The 26,173-nt window shown below is 38.4% G+C and overlaps 1 protein-coding gene and 1 long non-coding RNA gene across 3 annotated transcripts in view; both read right to left on the bottom strand.

Annotated features, from left to right (window-relative positions):
• Positions 1–26,173, bottom strand: part of TENM1 (teneurin transmembrane protein 1) — a 912,278-nt gene that overhangs the window by 605,621 nt on the left and 280,484 nt on the right. The gene's annotated exons all lie outside the window — the stretch shown is intronic.
• LOC119717955 (uncharacterized) lies at positions 10,711–19,206 on the bottom strand. The gene is made up of 3 exons (XR_005268384.2): positions 19,029–19,206; positions 17,581–17,742; positions 10,711–11,980 (listed from the first exon to the last, which is right to left on the bottom strand). It is a non-coding gene; the product is annotated as an uncharacterized lncRNA (long non-coding RNA).

Here is a 26,173-nt window from a genome sequence, read left to right as displayed (position 1 = left end):
TAGGGAAGTAAGTACTTAAGCTTTCTATAATCTTTTTGAGCAACAGTAATGAAATCTGGGAGCAAGATACTACATACACATGTGGTTTCTCAGTCTGTTTTTCAATTTTATTATTTGGCCTTAAAATTTAGCAAGACTTGAAGAAGGTTACTTATTATCAGAAACAACTACAATTACAATTCCTGAATAGGATTTATGACTTTTCAGGCAATTTACAAGAATAAAAAGGAACTTTTTAGAACATAAGATTTTAGAAAGAAAAAAAACAATAATGACATCCAGTATCTTCTTAGTATCTTGCAGTTGTGAGGATTTTATTTTTTAAATTATATTGGAGTAAATTTTAGTAATCTTAGATTATCGAGCTAGGATAATCTTACTGAGTCTTAACGATTCCACATGTGATACAGTACTAGCCCTCATCATACATAAACCTTTTTTTTTCTGGATTAAAAGAGCATGACTTTTTTTTTTTTTCCCCCAGTGACACTATTATCTCCCACTTATCATTCTGCTCTTAAAGACTGTAAGGAAAACTTCCACAGATGAAGAGACACCCCAGGACAGGGCTGATCATTTCAGACAATACTTACCACAGGTTACTATGTATTTTGCTTAAGCACTAAATTTTGCAAAATGCCATTCACTGAAAATAGGGATTCCTCTGGTATTTCTTAACAATGTGAGTTATAAATAACGAACCTAAGCATTTCACATAGCAAAGTGAAAAGCTGTTTGACTGACATCCGAGGTACAATACTTGAAGATCTCCTTAAATAAGATGGAACAAGAGGTCTTGGAAATGGATCCTTCCAGTAAGAGGAGTAATACAGTCTGAGACAGTGCACTTACCTATACACACACCAATTCACCACTGCAGTAAGGGAAGAGATGCTTGTAAGCATTGTTTTGAAATATTAGTTCATTAATAAATAACTTTAGAAGCACTTCAATAAAGAAATTCTAACTGTCAACACTTGCCCAGGATCCAACTGCTTAGAACAAGATGCTGCTGTGTGTTAAAGCCTTGCTGATGTCTAGTGACAGTTCTGTACATTTTCCCACATGATAATATCTGAGAACACGTTGGGTAAAGGAACAAAACAAATACTGGAGCTGCTCGTGTTCACAGGCAGTAAAACAGAGGAAGCTTTAAGGCATATTCCTTGGATAACTTCTTTCACAGTAAATCAGTTTCCCTTAGAAGGAAACTATTTCAAAGGGACAGAACAAGACATCAGATATGAAAAGTTTCAATAAGTTACCAAAATGAATCACTGCATTAAAGACAGGCAAGAGCCTTTAAATGAAGGGAGATCTTGCTTGGTCCTTGAAAGACCAAGAAACCTAACCCCCTACCTTTAGGGCATGATGGAAATCCCTGGAACCACTCCCAATCACTTTCTTTTTCATCACAGATTTGAATACAGACAACTGTATCCAGCTGAAGAAAGCCAAGATTATAGGGTTAAATGAACATATGGGTGTATCTATTAACTGTGGTATGGCACAGTTTAAAAATGCCATTACATTACATATGTTCAGATTTTCTTGGATATGATAATCAAAAATGAAAACAAAAAAACAGAAGTCAAGAACAGTCCAGTAATCATTTTACATGCAGAAATGGATTTCTGATGACAAATTAGCCACCTATCTTGGGTGTTTGAATGCATCTCCCTATGGTTTCATCTGACAGCCTACAACTCCTGTATTGTAAGAGGTGGCAAGTATTGGATTTTTATTATGCTCCAAAGTACAGTGTTTGATTCTCAATTTGTTTTTTAGTAAACTCCAGCATTAAGTTTTGCCAAGCCACTGCTGAGTAAGGGTGTTCATTTACATTAAAATGCCCTGGGTCCTTGGTCCTGAGTGACCATGGTCAGGTCACACTATTTTATGTGCAAAGTTGGAATTCCACACACATCCCCGCCCCCATATCATCTCATATATATACAGTGAAATTCATTTGCTGCTTCCTTGTTCAGTCTCATATCCCATCAATCCTAAGAGGGACGTGCAGGAAACAGCCAATTTCAGTGACACAGCATCACTGCTAACAAAACCCACCACCCAAAGCACGCTGCTTTTGTAGTGGCATACAGATATTTTTAGAAAGGCAGACCTCAGCATCCACTGCCTCCCCTTTCCAGTCTGAACAAACACAACCACACAACTGTCTCTTGCATGCAGGTTTATATATTCTAATCAATCAGGCTGATTTTAATTAATCCTAATTGTCCTATTAAGGTTCCTGGCTAACAACAACACAGCAAAAAGGATTCCCTAAGCAGCCTAATAGACTTAATCAGCTCCTTAATAATCCTTCTTCAGGCCTTTAAAATGAACTAACCTCTACTTCATTTTAATAAGCATATTGAAGAGGAGGATAAAACTTCTTGATTCTTGGAGCCAGCTTTCATCACAGCAATGAAGAGTATGGCAGGCAACAGATATGTCAGGATCCATAGACAGAGAAGGATTACATTAGAAAGATGGCACCAGATTTCCTCCAGGCATGTATAAGCAATGGAGAAAGTTTAAAGAGCTCCAGCTGCATTTTCCCAAAGGAATACCTGGGTTTGTAATCTTAATTACAATTGCACTTGTTCAAGTATCTTCAAAGTGTGATTGAAGGTACAAGTAGGTATTAATGTAGTCATAAATTAAAAACCCAATAAATCAAAAATTCCCAAGTTGAAGTAGTGTGTGAAAAATAGCTAGCATCTTTTAGAATATTTTTAGCACTAGTTTTCTGGCAGTTTATACATTTAGCTATGGGTAGACATTTACAAATTTGGAGGGAGATAAAGCAAGCTAAGTGCATGAAATTTGGTTCTGCCAACAATTTGTATCCTACTTTGTAAGAATGAAAAAAGCTCACTTTTTCAAGTAGTTTTGCATGTGCTAAAGTCACATAAGTCACATTTCAAGAACTGTGGCATACTCATCATGCATTTCCCCCCATTGCTCTTATTTGTAGAGCAGTAGGAGTATTCCTAGCACTTGACAGACAAATGGCGTGAAAGGTTCCTGACCTCAGAATTTTATCAGATTGGGTTTTAGGTCAAGATTTTTTACAATCATTAAGTATTTAAAAATGCAAATGAGCCTCACCAGGGTTTTCAGAATCACCTCTTATTTTTGTGCACACTTTATAAAGCTTTATATAGAGCACAGAAGTACATGAGATATATGCCCTCCACCGGCTCTACGTTTGCATATCATACACACAAATAGGACTTGATATTCTCTCATTTCACTGAAGATAGCAAGATCAGTACAGGGATACTAAGAAACTTCATTTTGATTCATACATAATCTGGTATACTGTAGCCTAAAGTTTTGCTTTGGATCCTAGTAAGCATTTATTCATTTAAGTAGCCATTGCTCCCTCAAGGACTTGCATATTTCCTGTATGTTGCAGGTCAACAAAGTAATGGAAGGTCAACTACAAATAGCACACGTATAGTTCTTTGTTCACTCCTCTGATTTATTTAACATTTTAAAGTATATTAGCTAGGGTTATCTGGATTTAATTGCTCACCCATAATGAGGAAAAAAGCAAAACCAAAACCACAATAAAATCCCTATTTCAATTATTTGCCAAAAAGACAAGCTTCTTTTTTGGTCTTTCAAAGAGGAAGACAGAATTTTCTTTCTGTCCACCATCAGTAAGATTCAAAAATCTACTTTTTCAGTAAAACCAACATAATAGAAAACAAAACACAAAAGCAGAGCGCAGTACCTGAGCAGTCTGTTCTAGCAGACTGCACGAGGCTACACCGGTCAGAATTCAGAATTCCAACCTGCATCCACAAACAGTGCAGCACATAGATTAAATATTACAGTGCTTCTCTTGTTGCAAGGGTGTTTCTTCAGAGGAGAACCTAACTTAGTATGTTTTTAATCCAACAGTCAAGGCTATGCAGTGAAGGACCAGGTGAAATTCAAATATTTTTTGTCTTTCAGCTGTAAATTTGAAAAAAAAACACATTTCCATTTAGGCATTTTAAAAGTACTTAGTCTTTCAAGATCAGGTTGATAATTACTTCAAATTGATATGACAGTATAATTCCTTTTTAAGAGGCACAAAAAAAAAAAAAAAAAAGATATAGGATGTTTAGACTTTGCATACATGTACACATGTATAGTATCAAACTGCCGATTAACATTAAGATTTTAGATGTGGTCACAGACAATTTGTGCATGCACCCCTTCTAATATTTCTTAGAAAAAGTTGAGACATTTTACGTCTAATTAGGAAGATCATTAAAACAGAATTAATACATTTGAAGTTGATTGGTTTTTAAACCCTCTATTCTCTAGTTTTGCTGGACTTAATGGAAATAATACATTTCCGAGCTCAGTATGCTTACTGTACATTAATAGCCTAAAGAAATTACATTGCCATTGAAATGAAACTCCTGTAAGTGTGCTACCATTCTTCCATTCAATAAAGGTCAAGCTGTTAGTTGACTGTCATTAGGCATAGTCTCTTGACTGCTTAAAGGTTATATAAATATTAAACTTTATGAAGTATGCTAGTAAACTTTCTTTTCAAATATCTTGCCATATCATTTTTTTTAAAATCTCTTCCCAGAAACAATTATATAACATAAAAGAAAAACACCCCAACCTCTTATGAGAGGAGTACCTGCTTTTCCATAAATAATAGCTTTTTCCAAGATCCTATTAAGCAAATAAAAGGATAGAAATCTTAGCTAAAGGTGATTATTTGTACACTTATTAAAAACAAACAGAAAATGCTATGGCTTTATTTATTTATCCAGACTCTGAAAAGTATGGCTTTCGTTAGTAAGTTACAATAGATCAAGATTTACATTCACACTAATATCACCCTCATTTCCATTTATATTAAACTGGTATTTGGTGTTTTTTTTTTTTTTTTTTTTTTTTCTTTAAAGGAGAAACATGAATGAACAGAAACTTGCCCAATCTGTATTTGTTCAGCTTGTAACTTGCACAATAGCAAATTCAATCTTGTTAAGAAGCTTATTCTTCCACTGCAGAACTTGCTTGAGTTGCAAGAAAGTTTGAATCTGAATAGGCTACGCATTTATGTAAAAGAAAAAAGAAATTAGGAAAAGGGAGCTTTGACTTGCACTAATAAATTGCATATAACTGGCTCATTTCAAGTATCCTTTGCCCATTTTATTACAAAGCTAGGACAAATGCCTTCCCTTGACAACAGCAAATGGAAGTTCCTCTGATACCACCAGAGGAATAATAGTGAAATCACACTTCCCCTTCCCCCCCTCGCCCCCTCCCGCTTCCCCAACCCCCGCCTCCCCTCCCGCTTCCCCCCCTTTCTCCCCCTCCGCCCCCTTCCCTCCCCCTTTCCCCCCCCCCCCCCCTCCCATTTCAGGGAACGAAGTGGGAGCCAGAACTCTTGGTATGATGCCATGGCCACAAGCAATTACTGGGAAGGCTATTCATTGATCCTTAATTGTTCGCCTGACCTCCTAGCCTGGCTACTCACTTGCTCTGTATGGTCTTTAGCAAGCTGCTTATAGTCTTTCTGTTTTCAACTTCCCAGTTTGCAAAATGAGTTAAATAAAGTAGATTCTAATTTCCACAAGATTCCTAAACCTCAACATAACTATAAGAGTAAAAAACCTGCTGAAACAAGTTTGGTGTCTTGTAAACCACACTGATCTTGAACTAAGATGCTGGCAGGCAGAAGCCACCCTGTTCTGCTACCCTCGGTAACAAAACAAAAATTGTTCTTCAGTGAGGCTCACCTATATGTGACTAATTAGGATGTACTGTTATTGAATGGATCAGATAACATTTTTCTTGTTTATCAACTCATTAAAATATTTAATAAAAGCATTGTTCAAGATTCTAGTTACTTCTTATTTTATATGGTTTTGGCTGAAATTAAGTCTGTTTATCATTTTTGCTATTGACTATGTTATTCTTGCAAGTAAGAAATCTCTTAAATTCTTCACAATTTCAACTACTTCATAATCATAAGGTTGGGTGGGAAAGGAAGAGGGTGTTTAGAAATTTGTCAGAACTACAGATAGGGAAGGACTACCGTGCCAAATCAAATAGAATTGTAAGCAAGTAACATGACATTTTATTTAAATAATATGCTTTTTAATTATGGTTGCTATGCTCTCACTGAAGGGAATATAACCATCTATATCCATCAGTTACAAAATTCCTCAGCATGTGCAGAAGAGTCATTTTCTAATGAAATAAGGAGTATTTAGACAGGCCCAGTCAGACTAGAAATGAGTTATTTTAAGTTAAAGCAAAAGCAAATACATAAATTCTTTCCTGTGCCCAGAAGCACCATTGAGAATTGGAGTGCTAGATCATTAATTTCTGTGAATAAAGTATGTTCTAAATGTTTCTCTAAAGGAGTTTTATAGAGATTTTATAAAGATTCAGGGATCATTAACATAAAAAGTTATCTTTTCCTCCTGGAAAGCTGACACTTTGGAACTTGCTTCTATGGAAATAGCTATATGAAGAGAGATACGACCCCGCGTTAAAATAAATAAATAACATTTCCTTAACCATCAACTTCATGTTGTAAGCAACACAGCAGGACGATGAAACTTTCACTGTTTCTCTGATGCAAATATTCCAATATAAATCCACAGGAATTACAATTCGTTAACTGCGATATAAATTCCCAGGTCCCATCAGCTCCTATCTCTGCAGTTTAACCCTCTAAGCTGGCGCTAAACAATGCATGAAATAAAACATCCAGCTGAAGCCCTGATCTAAGTCTGCCTCCTTACATAGTATTCTGAGATGATTGTCAGCCTCTGATTACTTCCCTCAGCAATGAGTTAATTTTACAGAAATCAGGAAGAACACTGGCTTAGGTACATTCTGTATCCTCTGCCTCAGAGCAATTACCAGTGGCCTTCCTTGAGAGTTTGCAGCTACAGAAAAAGACAGAGAACTACATGTATATGGTAAAGCCAAGAGTGGATCAACTGCCAAGAAGCTTAACAATGTATTGAAAGGCTCTTTCCAGCAAGTGAGATACTACTAATAGTTATTTTGTATAATTAAGCTTTTAAAATCCATGAATAGAAATAAATTGTAATTCAAAAGCACTATAATTTCTTTTTAAACTTCTGAAAACAGAGGAGAAGAGAGCACGTTTGTGCTTAAGACCAAGAGGGAACTGTTTTACATTACTATTTTACATTATAACCATAATTATTTACATTATAACCATAATTATTTACATTATTTATATTTTACATTATAACCGTAAGACATCTTAAGAAATACCTGACTACTTTTTTTTTTTTTTAACAAACATTTTACTATTTTACCAAGATTTTACTATTTTACATCCTGCAGAAATATTGTTCCCTGTTCAGATGAAAGGGCCTCTAGGTTTTTCCTGATTTCAGCAGTATAGAGTGTGTCATTAGGAAACACATCAATTGCTCAGGCAAGTTTCATTCCATTTTCTTGTATTTTAAGATCTTAACCCCAGCTCCCGTAATGTGTTTCACACAGTGGTATCAGAGACAGCAGCTGCTTCTAACATTTCTGCTCCCTCATAATAGTTTTAGAAAATTAATATATCCTTCATTGCAGTGTTTATTCATCTTTGCTCCTACGTCTAGCAAATAACTACATGGAAACACTATATAGCACTACAGCAAGTGCTAAGTATTTCATATTAGTAGTAAGCCATTTACACTACCCACATTCAACAGTTATGTGAGCAGAAGCAAGAATACATCAAAACCCTGTTGTTCAGCCACAGAAAACTTGCCTTATATTTAAGATCCTTCAGGACCTGTAACTACAACCCCAGCCAGTCAGCTGTAAGACTGCAAACTGACCACAATAAAAACCAACTATACCATACATGAACATAATCCTTAATCACTTGATATACTCTTCCAAACAATGGGTCAAATACTGCAGACTGACAAGATTAAAATCTATTATCTCTTTCAAATGAATTACCTTTGTATTAACATAATATTTAAAGAGCAGGGACTGACTTCAATATTGAAGTTTCTGTAGCTACACCACCGTATCTTAAAGGATGCAACCTTCACACAAACATTCAGACCAAAGAGACACTGGACTTACTGTATCAGAGGAGACAGAAGAGCTCAGCAGAAATCTGTTGCGATTGCTGGGAGCTCATGGGGACAATTGATGGTCTAAGCAGTAGTACCAAACACGTTATAGGTACACGCTGAGTTCCCACATGAACACTCCTATTTCCTAAAAAGAAGGTATTGTAGGAGATAACTCATCAACTTCAGACATTTTCACATAGCAAGTTTATGTTGGTGGTTTGCACACTAAACTCAACATTGTTTATTAATCCTAATTACAAATAAACTCTAATTAAATGCTGCCACTGCAGTTACTTTTTTACCATGAGGCAGCTAGCATGCTGGAATGGGTACTAAAATTACTATTCATGTTTGTTGCCTCTCAAGAACATTTGAACTGTGTTTACTTAGTTTGTAGTAGAAGGAATTTTATTCTCATAGTTGTCAGAACTACGCATTCAAGTAAAAATGTGAAATTAATCTCACCGCTTTATTGCTTGTATTCACTTGTCTAACATGAAAGTAACATCAATTCTTTAACTGGAATCTTTGTTAGATTAAGTACCCATAGAGATCCCAGCTGAAGTGCACAGCACTCGTGTCCTTGCTGTGGGACTATCACAATTAAAATCTTGCAGCTACTTGCTTTCTAACCGAAACACACATTTAGAACACCTTCATGCAGGCAGCAGTAAAACGTTGCCAGTTTTAAGTGCAATTTTTCTCCTAAAAGCAAGTTAATAACTTTTTCCTACCATATTTTCAAAAGCATAACTCTAATGGAAGAATATTACACTTGCTATAGTAACATTCTTGATTAAAAGAGAACTACTGCAGTCAGTGATTTGCAGTGATTTATTTGGTGATATGGAGAATTAAAAACTTTTAAAACTCATTTAGTGTACTGCAGCTGACATATGATTGAATATTACTGTAGAACCCCAGCTCCCAGAAGGCTTACTCCATACATTTTTATGTTTTCCTATCATATCCTAACCACAGGTCTACCTTGTTTTATTTTCCCTGAGCATGCTCCAGACATTACAGGCAGATATTTTATATTCAAGCAAAAATGGAGAACTGGTGAACACAATTACTCTGATCCTCATCATTTAGTTTGTCATCTACGATGCAAAGCAAATGGTAACAAATTATATTAAGGAAACTTAGCAATAGTCCCTTGTATTCCCTTCCGAAAGGTGTATGTGTGTTTTTCTTTACCCTACACCAAAAGCCTGGAATATTTTCCTGTGCTACAGAATTGCAAAAGCCTATCTGAAAGGATTACTTGTGAAAAGGAACTGACATGGGAAAAAAGTCTTGCCTCATAATGTCATATTTTATGTTTGCCACAGTTTAAAATATCTATTAGTTTTGATTAAATACACTGAAGTGTCATTTAAATTATATACACAGCTTAACTGAAAATTAACAAAGATTTTGAAGATCAGTTGGGAACAATGCCTTGGTATAAAAATCATTAGGAATTTATGACAGGCAAATATTTATTGCAAGTTAACTTGTCTTGCTTTATAAAATAATGTGTACTTGTATGATGTACTTGTATGATGTGTTTCTTATTTTATTTATTTTCATGTATTTTCACAATTCATTTTTATTAAAAAAAAAGTATTTTTTTTTTTATAGCTGCCTTTGAATTTTATTTGTATTGAAGAATAGTAATAATGCTGGCAAAGCTACACTCTTAAGTTGTAAGGTTGGTGGTAGAATAGAATTGTTTACCAAACTGACAAAAACTTAAGGTTGACCTTGAAAATATAAAATTAGGCACAAAATTGCATTAACCTCTGGAAATGCTAAGACTCAGCAGGACACTGTTGTGGACAATACCAAAAAGTTACAGGAGCCAATTGCAATACAACTAAGAGGACCAGTGTTACAGAATTCCTTTAAGTTGCAAGTGAATTTGGAGTGTAGTTATGGTGAATGAGCACTTTCGCCTTCTATGCAAGTGAAGAATGTACCAACCACCCATCTTCTTCCCCATCTTCCAATTCAATTTTGTTTGTTTTTCCCCCAGAAATAGCAGTTATTATAATTGATAATAACTAAGGGTCAAATTTATAAGAACACCTCATTTTGACATCTGGAATTTCTCTACAGTTGAAGTTCACCTAAGTATATCACTCTGATCAGAAGCCCTATATTTCTGCAAAAAAGGTTTGCAAGAGTATTTATACCTAAGGATTTTTCCCTTATATAGGAGCTAAAGAAGACAAATGGATTTGTTTCTTATAACTCCGTACTGTTGTAGCTACACATCCTAGTTTCCTAATTTACACATATTACCACACAACTTCACTGTAACATCTTTTCTGTAAGCCACAGGAAAGTATTTTCTTTAAAAACAAAGCAAAAACAACAGTACCAATATTGTTCCTCTGACCACCCCCAACTCCTCAGATAAATTCCTTAGTTATTGCCATATCAGTGAATTAATGCTTACTAATTCCTGCTTAAATGCTTTTGCTGAAAACAAAACTACACTATTACCATGCCATTATTTTCGGTATAACAATTAAGAGCTTCGTGCTTGTAGAATGCAACCGAGTTTATGGGAAAACGGCATCCTCAAAGAAAATAAAACCAGGAGAAAAATGAAGGGGTTTTATTATTAGGGTACATACTACATATTGGAGGTTTGAGCAATCCCTGAATGTGACTACAGATTTAAAGAACACAACTACACAAACTAAGGGTTAGTTAACAAAATAAACATTTCATTAGAAATAATTTTTACTTTTTAAAATCACTAGCTGTATGGCCTGACCACTTGCACTGCTTTAGCATCAAGACAGACCACCTTATTTAAAATCCTCCTGAACAGACTTGTAAATATTTCATGATTAAATTTCAGTGAACTGCAAGAGAGAAACCTGTTAACATCTTGCAGAAAAAGACTAAAATACATATGCACAAATATCAGAAAATGAGAAGGATGCATAAGGAAACAAAAGAATATGGAGAAGCCATAAATTAAAAGACAAGGGATTTTTGTTGTTGCTGTTTACAGTCACTTTGGTAACAACCCCTGCATATAGTAAAAGCATAAGTGTATTAAGGCTGTTTGCAGCACAGAAAACTGAGACATTTTAGTTCCCTCTACACAAAATAAATAGCACCAAACTTCTATGAGCCAGTTTTCTCCTACTCAGATATTTTGATATCAACTTTTTATTATGTCCTGATTCTACTGATCATCTTGCATTATCACTTTGTAGTCAACCATGTATAAAGGCAGGGTGCCAAGCTCTTTTACTCTACTGAAACTGAAGCAAAAAAGGTGTCCAGAAGTTATTTTGTCATACACAGGAAGGAAGTGAGCAATATAACCTTATTGCTCTTGATATACAACCAGCACTGCAAGTTCCTATACTGCCAGCAAGCTGGCAACAGGTGCAATCCTTGGTTAGGAGGTACACATTACAGCTTTTCAGTTTATTTCCACCAGATGGCAGGTGAAAGTTTGATTTCCATATACAAAACTCCTCTAACAAATTATAATAGCAATACTGCTCTTGAAAGTGGCATCTTGATTTGTGAGTGTTTTGATTCACTCAGAATCAGGCAGGTTGCTGCAAGGTTCTAGCTTCTGGATTAGCAGTAACTTAAACTTCAAATTTAAAAATACATCAGTTATTAGCTTAAATATACCAAATCATTCAGATTACACTCTCTTGGAAAAAATAAGACAGACAAAGAAAGCTAGTATATACCAGGAAATATCACATTTCTCTGCTGAACAATTTTAAACACGACCAAGACAGTAAGAACACAGTACAGTTCGCCTCCACCATATTTGCACACTTCTGGCACTGAATCAACTCTCCCAGTCTCGTTCTCCTTTATTTTAGTAATTGTGCTGCCCACATTTAAGAGGCCTGGAAAAAAAAAAAAAAAATAAGAAGTGATATACTTAGCCTTCTCCAAAAAGGGAGGTATTTGTAACAAAAATGACAGGGTTATCCAGCAATAAAGAGCATTTCTCTTGATAGTGGAACATCTGAAATATAGTAGTTCAGTCACTTTTACTGAATTTTATCTCAATTCTTTACAGCTTTTCAAGATTTGGCTTTTATCTCCTCTCCTCTAATACTAAGATAATTCAGAAAGAATTTACAAAACCCAGGACATAGAATGGACAGTTACCAAGCTGCTAAAGCCTCAACCAAACTCAGCAATCTGGATTTATTAGCTTCTGGACACAAAACATTATCTGGAAACTAAATGGTGACATTTATTAAAATTAAGCATACATGTATCTGTAGAATAGATCCACATCCATAGAATCATAGAATCATAGAATATCCTGAGTTGGAAGGGACCCTTAAGGATCATCAAGTCCAACTCTTGACACCGCACAGGTCTACCCAAGTTCAGACCATGTGACTAAGTGCACAGTCCAATCTCTTCTTAAATTCAGTCAGGCTCGGTGCAGTGACCACTTTCCTGCGGAGCCTGTTCCAGTGTGCAACCACTCTCTCTGTGAAGAACCCCTTCCTGATGTCCAGCCTAAACTTCCCCTGCCTCAGCTTAACTCCGTTCCCGCGGGTCCTGTCGCTGGTGTTAATGGAGAAAAGGTCTCCTGCCTCTCGACACCCCCTTACGAGGAAGTTGTAGACTGCAATGAGGTCTCCCCTCAGCCTCCTCTTCTCCAGGCTGAACAGGCCCAGTGCCCTCAGCCGTTCCTCGTACGTCTTCCCCTCCAGGCCTTTCACCATCTTCGTAGCCCTCCTCTGGACACTCTCCAACAGTTTCATGTCCTTTTTATACTGTGGTGCCCAGAACTGCACACAGTACTCGAGGTGAGGCCGCACCAGCGCAGAGTAGAGCGGGACAATCACCTCCCTTGACCTACTAGCGATGCCGTGCTTGATGCACCCCAGGACACGGTTGGCCCTCCTGGCTGCCAGGGCACACTGCTGGCTCATATTCAACTTGTTGTCTACCACGACCCCCAGATCCCTCTCTTCTAGGCTGCTCTCCAGTGTCTCATCGCCCAGTCTGTACGTGCAGCCGGGGTTTCCCCATCCCAGGTGCAGGACCCGGCACTTGCTCTTATTGAACTTCATGTGGTTGGTGATCGCCCAGCTCTCCAACCTATCCAGATCCCTCTGCAAGGCCTTTCCACCCTCATTCGGGTCCACAACTCCTCCAAGTTTGGTGTCATCAGCAAACTTGCTCAAAATGCCTTCTATTCCTACATCCAGATCATTTATAAAAGTATTGAAAAGTACCGGCCCTAAAATGGAGCCTTGAGGGACCCCACTGGTGACCGCCCGCCAGCCTGACGCAGCCCCATTTACCATAACCCTTTGGGCCCTGCCCGTTAGCCAATTGCTCACCCATCGTATGATGTTTTTATTTAGCTGTATGGTGGACATTTTGTCCAGTAGGATCCTATGGGAAACCGTGTCAAAAGCCTTGCTGAAGTCCAAAAAAATCACATCAGCTGGTTTCCCTTGGTCCACCATACGGGTGATCTTATCATAAAAGGAAATCAGGTTAGTTAGGCAGGACCTACCCTTCACAAACCCATGCTGGCTGGGACCAATTACTGCATTGTCCCCCAGGTGCGCCTCAATACGTTCGAGAACCATCTTCTCCATGATTTTACCAGGCACTGATGTGAGACTGACAGGCCTGTAATTGCTAGGGTCTTCTTTCTGACCCTTCTTGAAAATCGGCACAACATTTGCCAGCTTCCAGTCTACCGGGACCTCTCCAGACTCCCAGGATCGTTGAAAAATAATTGAGAGAGGTTCTGCGATGACGTCCGCCAGCTCCTTCAGCACCCGGGGATGAATCCCATCCAGACCCATGGACTTGTAGGGATCCAGGTGGAGTAGCAGATCCCGCACACGTTCAGGGTCGGTTGGGAGTTTGTCATCCCCACCGTCCCGGTCCTCCAGCTCGGGGCACCCTGGGTCCCGAAGCCCATCATCAGCATTGAAGACAGAGGCAAAGAAGGCGTTAAGCGTCTCTGCTTTGCCTATGTCATCGTCTGTGAGAAGACCTTCCCTGTCAAGGAGCGGCCCTATGTATTCTTTAGTTCTCCTTTTTCCATTCACATATCTAAAAAAACCCTTTTTATTTTCTCTCACAGACACAGCCAGCTTCAACTCTAGGTGTGCTTTAGCCACACGAATTTTCTTCCTACAGATACGAACAACATCCCTGTATTCTTTCCATGTCACCTGGCCCTCCTTCCAGTAGCGAAACACTCTCTGTTTCCGCCTAATCTCCATAAGAATGGAGCACTGGAACGGGCTGCCCAGGGAGGTGGTGGAGTCACCATCCCTGGAAGTCTTCAAAAGACGTTTAGATGTAGAGCTTAGGGATATGGTTTAGTGGGGACTGTTAGTGTTAGGTTAGAGGTTGGACTCGATGATCTTGAGGTCTCTTCCAACCTAGAAATTCTGTGATTCTGTGATTCTGTGAATGCTCCTGGTCAGCCACGCCGGCCTCCTGCCATGCCTGCCTGACTTGCGATATTTAGGAATTGCCTGATCTTGTGCTTCTAGGAGGCATCGCTTAAAGAGTGACCAGCACTGGTGGACATCAAGGCCTTCAAGAGCAGCTTCCCAGGGGACCTTGCTGACTAGTTCCCCGAGCAGCCTGAAGTCCGCCTTCCCCATATCTAGGGATGAGGTTTTGGTGGCACTTTTCCTTCTGTCACTGTAAATTTTGAACTCAACCACTTCATGGTCACTATGACCGAGGCGGCCACCAATCACCACATCTCCCACCAGACCCTCTCTGTTTTCTAGCAACAGGTCTAGGAGGGCACCTTTCCTAGTTGGCTCCGTTAGCACCTGCACCAAGAAGTTATCATCTAGGTGCTTCATGAACCTCCTGGACTTGCTCGTGTCAGCCGTGTGGCACTCCCAGTTAACGTCTGGCAAGTTGAAGTCCCCCATAAGGACAAGGGGAGTTAATCTCGAGGCCTCTCTTAGTTCTGTAAAGAATAATTTATCGGCGCTATCGTCCTGGCCAGGCGGTCTGTAATAGACTCCCACAACGACATCCCCTTTATTCGTTCGTCCCTTGATCCTTACCCAGAGGCTCTCAACTTTGCCATCGCCGACCTGGAGTTCCACACAGTCCAGCCCCTGCTTCACATACATTGCCACCCCACCACCTCGCCTACCCTGCCTGTCCCTCCTGAAGAGCCTGTAACCATCTATCGCAACACCCCAGTCACAGGACTCATCCCACCAGGTTTCGCTTATGCCAATGATGTCGTAGTTGCGGGACTGGGCCAGGACTTCTAGCTCATCCATTTTATTCCTCATACTGCGTGCGTTCGTGTAGAAGCATTTCAGGTGCGTCTCCTTACACTCAGCACCTTGTGGATCTAACCGAAGGACCTCACTGGCACACAGCCCCTCTGATTCTAGCGTACCATCCCTTAGGTCTTCACCGGCGTGCCTGGTTTTAGCCCCTTCCCCCTTCGACTCTAGTTTAAAGCCCTATCTATCAGCCCTGCCAACTCCTGACCAAAGATCCTTACCCCTCTCCGAGAGAGGCCCATCCCATCCGGTGCCATCAGGCCCGGTGTAGCATAGACCTTCCCGTGATCAAAGAACCCAAAGTTGTGCCGGTCACACCAGTCTCGAAGCCACGAGTTTATGCGAACAGCGCACCTTTCTGCTTCGATCCCTCCTATCGGAAGGACAGAGGCAAACACAACCTGTGCGCCCGAACCTCTAAGTTGTCGCCCCAAATCCCTAAAGTCTCTTTTGATCGCCTTCGGACTTCTCTTTGCTACTTCATCGCTACCAGCCTGAAAGACCAGTAGCGGGTAGTAGTCAGTGGGCCGTACCAGACGCTTGACTTTCTTGGCAACGTCCCTGACCCTGGCCCCAGGGAGGCAGCAGACTTCCCTACGGGTAGGGTCAGGCCGACAAATAGGACCCTCTGTTCCCCTAAGGACAGAGTCTCCCACAACAATCACCCTTCTTTCGTTCTTGGTGGAGGCAGTCCTGATGCGTGGAGTCGACCTCCTCGCCCTAGGAATCCTCCTGGGAACACTTTCTACCTCTTCCTCAGTTGCTGTTGATCTCTCATTCTCCAGGGCCTCAAACCTGTTTTGTAAGGGCACCTGGGAAGGTGGGGTCGGAAGAGGAGGGCATCGCCTGCGATGTCGAGCAGGGACCTGTCTCCACTCCTCCTCAACTCCCAGATCCCCTCCCTCTGCCCGACGGCGACAGGGCAGGGTGTCCACCCCCATTTGGGGTGTCTCACCCCGGTACCTCTCCTTGAGGCCCTGCAGGGAGTTACTCCACCAGTCTATCTCCCGCTCACACTCCCTGATGGCCCTCAACCTCTCTACCTCCTCCTTGAGCTCCGCCACCATGTGGATCAGGTCATCCACTTGCTCACACCTCACACACGCAGCGTCTCTGCCTCCTGCCGATGGCAGGAACAGGCTCTGACACTCCCTGCATCCCGTATCCAATACAGTTTAATTATAGTAATCTACACAGAATAGTATATTTTTAATCTCAATGAGAAAGAATGGAATTACATTCAGAAAGCAACAGGATTCAAAAACATCCCTTAGGTTTTTACAATGTAAACTATGCATTCGATAGTTATATATGTGTTTCTATATTCCTTACTACAACTCTCATGCTTAGAGCTGTCCTGGACTTCACAATACAGTAGCATACCTTAAAGGTGGTCTAGATCTGGCTGAGTTAACTAAACTATTATTGTTTGTCATTGAAACATTTTATCATGACATGGTACTTATGTGATCTTTGCACCTTTGAAAAAACGCTATAGGGTAAACACATAACTACATACTTCATAATTTGAAAACAGATAATGTTTTGACTTACAATTTTTGAATTGTAATGAAATATTTTTATATTTCCTCTCATAAAAAAAGGTAGAACCTGACTATGCTATTTAAAGGTTGCTCTTTCAGCTGGAGCTTTAACTGAATTAGAAAGTCTGATTAAACCCCTATGCAATAGGCATCAGTTTCTACATATATTTATACAGAACAAGGCAACCATAGTTTTTTCATCATCACTGCTCGTGTTTCAAAAACAAACAAAAAAAAACACACATTATTATAGATCAGATTCGGTAGAAAAAAAAATAAAATCACAAAAAGAAACAAATCCAATTTACTGTTTTATATTTACATGTGCCTACATACAGACCTGCTATTACAACAGTGAATGCACATATAACAGAGCTCAATTTCTGATTGTAAGCAGACAAGAGTAGGCACATTGGGTGGCACAGTTAAGCAAATTAGGAAATATGCAATGTAGCACTACATATCATCAGTTGGTGAACTGGTCAAAACTTCTGTTATCAGTTTTTAAACTTCAGCTGGTCCACAATACCTCAGTACCACTTCTCATTAACACCAACTGAGAGAAACATACGCAACTTTTCCATCTAAACTGGTTTCTCACAGAATATCCAGTTAACTCTGCGTCTCAAGCCCTGCCAGCAGTACCTGTAGCTGGGCTCAGGGTATTTGATAACCAAGAGAATGAAGACTAGTGACACGCTTGCTCTGCCTTGCACCAGGATTCCCTATAGAGTTGAACATCTCTATCTCTATGCAGGAGACAAAGTACTCTTGGGGCACTCCAGGACTGCAGAATTCAGTCTTGGCCTGGGGAAACAGAACTGATTATCTTTTGTTCCAAGAATGCAGCACATCCTCTCATACTGACTTCCATAACAAACATGGAGAGACAAAGTTATCTAGAAACCAATCAATTCTGCTGTAGTCATTATATCTCTTGGAGAAAGGAGGACATAACAAAGTTCTGCCTGATAGTCACTTTGTGTAATGCACTGATACCAGGTGCTCAGATAAAGCAGTGATGTGCAGAGTGAAAAAAAGAAGGTATACAACAAAACACAGCATGTCATCTGTATTATATAATTAAATTGTGGGGGACTAGTGGCAATTAAAACAAAACAAAACACCACTGCTTTACACTACCAAATTCAACTTTGATCATGTCCTCCCTCTCACTTTTTGTCTGCACACCCAAGCTATCCCACAAAATAGCTTAACATTTAAGACAGCTGTTTCACAGAGTCTAAAGAGGCCCACCCAATTACCCACTTTGCCAAACATTTCAAGCACCTGCCTGCCTATCTCACATTTGGTCAACTAGCTGAAAAAATAGCTGAAAGCTATCTGCACCAGGGTTGCTGATCCCATTTAGTGCTACAAGGTACTCCCTTGTACTGTCTCCTTCACTGATCAAGCTATTTGAGTAATAATTAGTGAATTAGGAATAAGAATGAATGGAATAAGAAGTAAGAAAGCATGTAAGCAGTTAGAAGAAGTGGGAGGTCAACAGTAGGCAAAGAGTAGTGCCATCATTCGCTGCATCTAACGGAAAAACTCTGTTATCACTTTTAGTGCTCTGCTGATGCCCATCATAGTGATCTTTCCTTAAAGTCTTGTTTATCTCCTAAACTTAATCTAAATCTACATGAGTATAGAACAAAAAGAATAATGATAAGCACAAAATTACTGAGAGGCAAAGGGGTGTTTTTCCTAAAACACCACAGTTGTGTACCTCTGCAGCCAAATGGACAGTTCTGTGCCTGTTAAGTATGTGAGTTGAACTAGTTGAACTGCTGCTGTGACAGCTCTTGTTGCTAAATCAGGATGCTTAAGGACACCGTATCACTGAGCGTTAATGCTCTGTAAACAATGGTAGTCATAATCCCTTCTGTCTCCATGTAGGACAAAAAAGAAAAGAGTCATGTTATTTCAATATTAAACAAATAGAGGAATTACCCCACCTGCTACTCCTTTTCAAGCCTCAACCATCCCACAAAAAGTTTATCATATGAGCCAGGCAGCAGGCTTCAAAATGTGCCAAATGAGATGGTCCAATCTCAAAATGAAGAAAATGTATCAACATTTGCACTTACAATCACACTTATGTCTGACTCCTGTGGAATAGAGGTGAAGAAGAAACTGGCTGAAAGACGTAGCTAGTCTTTTGCCAGGCCATATTCCAAAAGTGAGAGAAGATGGGAAGGAAGATGGACAAATGCAATGAAATACAGGTGGCAAGAATACACGGGAGATGAGGAGACAAGCAAGGCAGAATTTTGCATTTTATAGAAAAGGACAAAAATATTGGTTTCAAACCAAAACAGAAGAACCATCAATGTCTGAAAGGTTTAATTAGAGCACTGCAGCTCCCTTGGATTGTCATTTTCATGCTTTACACCTGCAACCTAATGTCTGCTATTTCTGTGCAGCTGTGCAGTGCAAAAGGTGAATGAAATAAACTTTCCCAGTAATGCAGAGAGAATCAAGATCGTTCTGCTACTCTCAGCCCTGGAATATGGTGATAGCTCTGGCTGAGATGAATAGAGAAGCACGGATGTAGCCCCCCAAGGGAAATCCCACACATGACTGTGAGTGGTTCAGGTACCTGAATCCCAGCTCTCCAGTTGTTATTTGGTGCTCAGTTATGCAGCTGGCTATTTAACAAGTGTGCACCAAATTTAAAAATTATGGTTCGGCATTTTTAAGAGAAAGACACATTTCTAATATAGGAATCAGTCACATAGGAAGTTCTGATTGGACTTGAGTTTATAGTGAAAAAGGAATTAAAAACCATAGTATTACAGTGATAATTTTGTTAAATAGAAAATGCTGGTTTGAATCAAAGAGTAAGTGGCTTGTTTAAAGAAATGTTCTTCAAGTGTTTTGAAATGAACTGAAAACAACTTTTCTTTCAGCTGTAAATAATGTAGTTTAGGAGATAAGTTTTTTTTTTTTTTTTAATCAAAAAGAATAAAAAAATATTTTTTTATCAAAAAAAAATAGAGAAACATTTAAAAATTGTTTGTGTAAACATGCCTCACTACAGATTGAAACCAAATCTGATGAGAATCCTTGTCAGGTCCAGCAACAGCAGGATGATTTTTTGTACTGATCAGAACTGGAATTTAGTGCTTTAAATCACTGTTCAAGAAAAAGGTGTCTGCACAAGAACTACTTGCACAATTTCCAGCTATTAGCCAACTTCCAACTCTTTAGGATTATTTCCTACTCTATTTGATTACAGCTTGCACCATTTGTTCTGGCTAAAGACAAGGTTTTGCCTGGTTGCAATGCAAATTGTCAAAGAAGGTAAGGACATTTACAGCTGCTTTCATGGTCCATGTGTTAAGCCATGCAGATTGCAGTCTGGACGTTTGGATATGAAATCACTGCTCTGTATGCCAAAAAGAAACCAACCTCATTCGGTGCAAGTGAGCATAGACTGCAACCTCAAAATGACACAGGAGGGAAGGTTCACCAGCATGCTGAATAGCTACTGCAAGTTACACCCCGAACATTCAGCTGGCAGACAATAATATATAGAATCAGCTGCACTAAGTAAAATGAACACATATACCTAGTGGCGAAACTGCCTGCTTTTTCAAACTAGATATCTTGCATTTCTGAGCAGTGCCTGATGAGACAACGAAACACTGGTAAGTGCAAGTTACATCGTGCATTGGTTTGAAATTTGCTGGTGTAGCAGAGAAAATGCAAGAGTTAATTTTTTTTTTTTTTGAAATGTGGTCAAAGATGAAAACAAAGAATTTAGTTGAGTGGAGAAGTAAACATCACTGAACAAGTTAAAGACAGAAAAAACTACTTTTCCAAGTTCTCTTCTAAATTGTCCAAAGTAGAAGATCGTATTGCTTAATTTCTGTATCAATCACACTTATAATTATTTATGACACTTTCAGCCCATTCATATTAGAAAGATATTCTTGTAAATTAATATTAGAGGGCAAAAAGAAAATCTGAATTGGAAGAGCCAAAATATATCCTCAGCTAGACTGATGGCAAGCAACATATTCTCTGGAATATGCAGTATATACTACAGAAAGTCATAGTGCCTCTCTTCATTCAGTATAATACAGAATCATTACTCTGGTAGTAAACTATCAAAATAAAGCCACCATAGTTAGTCGATCACTAAAGTTATCTTAGTATTTTTTTTACATAGTATTTACATAGTATTGTAAATCTTTAGGAACAGAATGACCACACACAACTAGACCATCTGTCTTAAATGCTACAAGAACTGTTCAGAAGAGGAAGAAGAAAAAAAACGAAGCACGTGAAGCTTGTTCTTTTACAGGCTTTTGTTTCATTTTTGATAGAAAATGAGCATTTGGGCACCTCTTGACTGAATAACAACCAAATCATAATGATCATAAATCAAAGAGAGGAACTACTTTGAAGGAAACTGCCTCATGGTAAGATTCTATATTTGAAAAATAACAATCTGTACTCTCCTTCATATAACCAGAGCCATTTTCATTGAGTTTCACTAGACTAAAACTTGACTTTAAATGGATCGAAACAAAACCCGTAACATTAAATTGTGTTTTGGAATACAGAAAAATACTAAAGAAAATCCATGAGTAATCAGAAAGCCAAAGGGATAATATTAATAAGAAAACTGTGAAAAATCCTGTAATTTATCTCATAGCAATTGAATGCATTCTTAATCAGTGACTTTTGTTACAAGGACAAAGGAAAATGAGATCATCTTTCCAAAGAAGATCTCTATTCAGACTGCAGACAACTCAGTTCTTAAAGGCTGTATGATTTCAGTAGTCTCTACGAAAGCACATCGTACAATCTGTTATGCATCACAATCCTGGCAAATATAGAATATTTATGTCTACATTGTGGAAAATTAGGCCAGAAAGATATCAGAGAAGATTGTTAAATACATAGATATACTTTAAAATACCCGTATGGCTAGCTTAGACTAAAATTTGTTCTTTAGGCTGCTCACTATTCCCTGTAAATATTGCCCTTACGAGATGAAAGGAGCTCATTTCTGCGGTCAATTTTAGAAGTTTGTTGTCTTCTCTTACACAATGGATCAGAAATTCTTCCCATATTCTGTTTCTGCTCCCCCAGTATACAGCTAAGAACTTAGAAACGGTTGGAGGGATATGAAAATTGTCCACAGTAAATATAGAAGTCAGTGCAAATTCAGCTGCTTATGCCAACACTTAATGTGTTCCACAGTCTTGGGCAATAAAATCCCTGGGTGAGGCACCAAAAAAACCTGGCTAGAAGATCAGTTCCCTGTGAACTACTTTTCATTAATTCATCTGCTACCATATTGCAGTTACACATTAAAACCACTGTATTTGTTTTAGAAAGGAGAAAACAAAAGACAAAATGGATACGAAAACTCACTTTTTTTATTGTTTTCCCCTTCTCATATACTTTATTAGCATTCCTCCTTCAAGCGACTAGGGAGTAATTTAATATGAATGGAGCAGTACTTGGTTCAAAACTGAAATTCTGTTGCAAAGTAATTAGAGCCCAAACACACTCAAACAGTTTCCAGGCTAACAGCTAGATAAAATGCTTTATAGCAATTTGGACTCTGATTGAACTATTTTCTCACTTAAAAAACAAAATAGGAAACATATTAGCAGAGGACTAGAGAGGAAGAGACCAAGTAATTCACTGTGATATAGATCTTATGGTAACTGAAACTTGTAATTTTATATGAAATGGAAGAGTTAGGACAGCATAACTGTCAGGCTCTGTAACACAGGTGGGTTTGCTTCTTCAAGATTTCTCTCAATTTTTTTTTTTTTTTTTTCTTTTTCCCCCCTCTTCATCAGCATATTAATGCTCTTCATCATCATTCTTTGGAAGTGTGACACATATCACATTCCCCATCCTTCTGAGCATATGGTCTGGAACTATTCAATAGCTGCAATATGATGATTCCAGGCTGCTGAGCGCAACTGATTGGCACATTAAACTGCTGGGAGACTCTTATCTGGGGCAGACAGGATTCTTTCCAGTGTAGTCCTAAGGGGCCCTCAGTAATGAAAAATAGTAATTCTAAGTCATTTCCACCTGTCTGTTGCCAGGCATTTTAAAATGTAGTTTCAATAGTTTTTCTTTCCCTATAACCCTTATTAAAGCAAATCAGGTGTAAGCCAGAAGAACTTGGAGAGCTTCACTAGAGACCCTGCAGTTATCAATTTAAGAATAGGCATTTCAAAGCTTATTTACCCTTGCTTTTAACACTGTAAGGCAGCCTAGTGTACCAAAGATGTTAATACGAAAAGGCTATCAAATTAACCAAATAAATACAATAGCAGAATGTTTTGTTTATATTTGAATATAATTTTGAATCAATTTTACTTTTAAATCAATAAAGGATAAAGAAAACAATTATTTGTTTTGCATATAAACAAGAATAAGAAAGATGAAATCTAATTGAAGATATAAAATTTATCAGATATAAATAGATTCCTTCAGCCTCTGCAGCCTGCTCTTAACTGTGATTGTAGCGGTAAGCACGCCTGCTCTTGCTAGGAATGACACTGAATTAAGCATTTCCTTCTGATCCCCATTTCATCATCCAAAGGAAAAAAATCCACTTCTGGATTCATGATTCTTTACAAAACAAGGGAAAGATTTACTGCGAATAGTGATTGCCTGAAGAATTACTATAGGAATTGGATAATGGTATTATGATCTAAGGACAGAGTTTTAGTGGCTGACATAGTGGCAATTTAAATGGTTTACATGTATTGCTTTTTAACTCAATAATACTTCACTTTCTTTCATCTACAAAACTAGAAAGATTGATTTTTTTTTCCCCATCTGTGTATGTTTTATTATGTTTAGACCCTTAAACAGTGGCTACATTATTCCCTTCCAGGAAATAATGTTGAATTCCAAATAGATACAAATATGTACAGGACTACCAAATACACATTCTGCAGTAGAGCCCCAAACTAGATAAATGGAGCATCACTAAGAAGTCTTGCAAATATTCTCTATGGCTTCACAAATTTTATGCATGCAGTTTTCTTATTTATGTTTCAAACTTTGCTATCATTTCTTGCAGTGGATGCTTCACACCTCTAAATGCTAAATAATGGCTTCTCGAAGTTTATGAATTTGCTGCTCTGTCATGGCCTTGCAGCTTACACAATACAGATACAGAAAGGATTTCATTCTGTTGGATTCAGCCATTAATACTACACAAAGTGTTGGAAATTACAGTTCTTTCTTTTGAGATTGCAAAAAGATTCCAGAGAGACTTCTTCATACACAGGTCCTGTATACAAGTGTTGTTAAAATTTGCAATTATTCCCCCCTTGCAGGGATTAGCTATTACCATTTTGGTTTGAAAAACTTCATCTCAGAGGAGAAGCAATCACTTCATTTTAAGGCTGCTACAAATAAATCTCAAGCAAACCTGCTTTTTTCACATAAGGTTTAATGTTTAAATGCAATGCTCGTCTTTATGACTCACATAAGAAATGCGTTAACAGTTGCATTCTTCACAGACCAACATTTTTTTGACATAGTTTCCCATGCTGATGTTTTAGAAGTCCTATTTTCTCCAGCAGCACTGTACAGTGAGGTTCCTGCAATGTGATTTGCATTCATATTGGTAAAACTGAATTCTATTCAGCGGTGATATATTAAAGCAGTTGGATGCATTAATGTTTGTACAGCTCTCCTGCTGGATGTTTGCAAGACCCCTTCATTTCACATTTTTCTGTAAAAGATAAAAACACTTCTTTGGAGAACTTGAACAGTGGATTCTTGCAGTGTAATCTGCTGTCAGAGACAGAGCTGCAGCAACAGCCTGACAAGAGATATCTCAGATATACAGCTGAACGTAAAACTTTTTGTACCCTTTTCACATTTGTTCATGCTTCTCCTACATGCTTTTCTGTGCAATGTAAGAAGAGACAAGGAGTTATTAGCAGTGTAGAGACCAGTGTGATGATAATTTGAAGTGGACCGATGATAATTTGAATTGGACTTCCTATTTCACATAGTGGGCACAAACTGTAATTTACTGTGCTCATAGGGAAGAAACAGGAGGTAAGTCGTTGCATTAGATATACTAGGACAGAGTACTGCTGTAACTAGAAAGGTGAGCCTTATTAGCTGTCTATACATTAAAGTAGTAGTTTACTGAATTTATACCATGCTTCACATGTCTAATCAGCTATCATGTCCTAGTCTACATTTGGAGAGAGCAGTAGTACGGGTCAGAGTTTTGCAGTAGTTCATGTTCTTCTACACAAAGGCATATTTTACATCACTTGTATGATGTAGTTTTTCAAACAAAATAATAAAGATTAGAAGTGGCTACAGTAACCCCAAGCATTCAAGACTTGGAATATCTGTGGTATATACTAAATTTTTCAAGCAACATATATTGAGTGCCTTCTCTCCTAAATGCCTATTAAGGGTTGCTGAATCACATATGAAAGTGAATAGAAGACCTGTTTTATTAAAAAGTTTTGCTGACAGAGTTGTAAAATTACCATTATTGATCTTAATACATTTAATAAAACAATGTCACTGAGAACCAGAAGCAAAACACAAAACATCTTTCTTCCCAAGTGTTGAGGAATGCACTTTCCTGAAGAAAGTTCTACATTATGAACATCCTTATTTATAATGAATCAACTTTATAACTAATTACAGAAGATACTGCAATTTGAGGAGGAGTTATCATGGTTAAATGAAAGCAGAATGTGATGAAGGAAAAAGTCCTCATCTTTATGGCTTCTTCCCACTCAAATCTCAGAGATGTGCTCCTCTTCCCACCTTGACTAGGTATCATGTTCCCTAAAAGACTTCAGAAAGTATTCTTCCTCAAGTCAAACAGTCTGTCATTAGCACAAAGTAATCTTTGCTGTAATGGTCTTTAATTGCCTTTAATTATTTTATATCTGAATTACTGTACACTGCAGGACATTTAAAGCCATAATAATAAAATACCTTATTATAGTGGCTTATTGAAGTACTACTGGGCTTTGACTTCTGGGAATCATTTTCAAGTCCAACAGTGATTGTAAATCATTCTGATCTACACCATATAAGTCAATGGGGATATTGCATAAAAAACTGAACTTGTAAACTTTAAAATATTAATTTCTGCTGGAACCAAAGGCACTAAATTCCATCCCTCATCCTACTTGGGTTAGGATAAAGCTCCAAAAGCATGGCAAACGTCAACTATGGCACAAAATCAATGCTTGCT

Source organism: Anas platyrhynchos, chromosome 10, assembly GCF_047663525.1.
Source record: "Anas platyrhynchos isolate ZD024472 breed Pekin duck chromosome 10, IASCAAS_PekinDuck_T2T, whole genome shotgun sequence".
Classification (NCBI taxonomy): Eukaryota; Metazoa; Chordata; class Aves; order Anseriformes; family Anatidae; genus Anas; species Anas platyrhynchos.
Note: the sequence above shows the minus strand (reverse complement) of the source record. Positions and strands in the feature narration are given on the sequence as shown.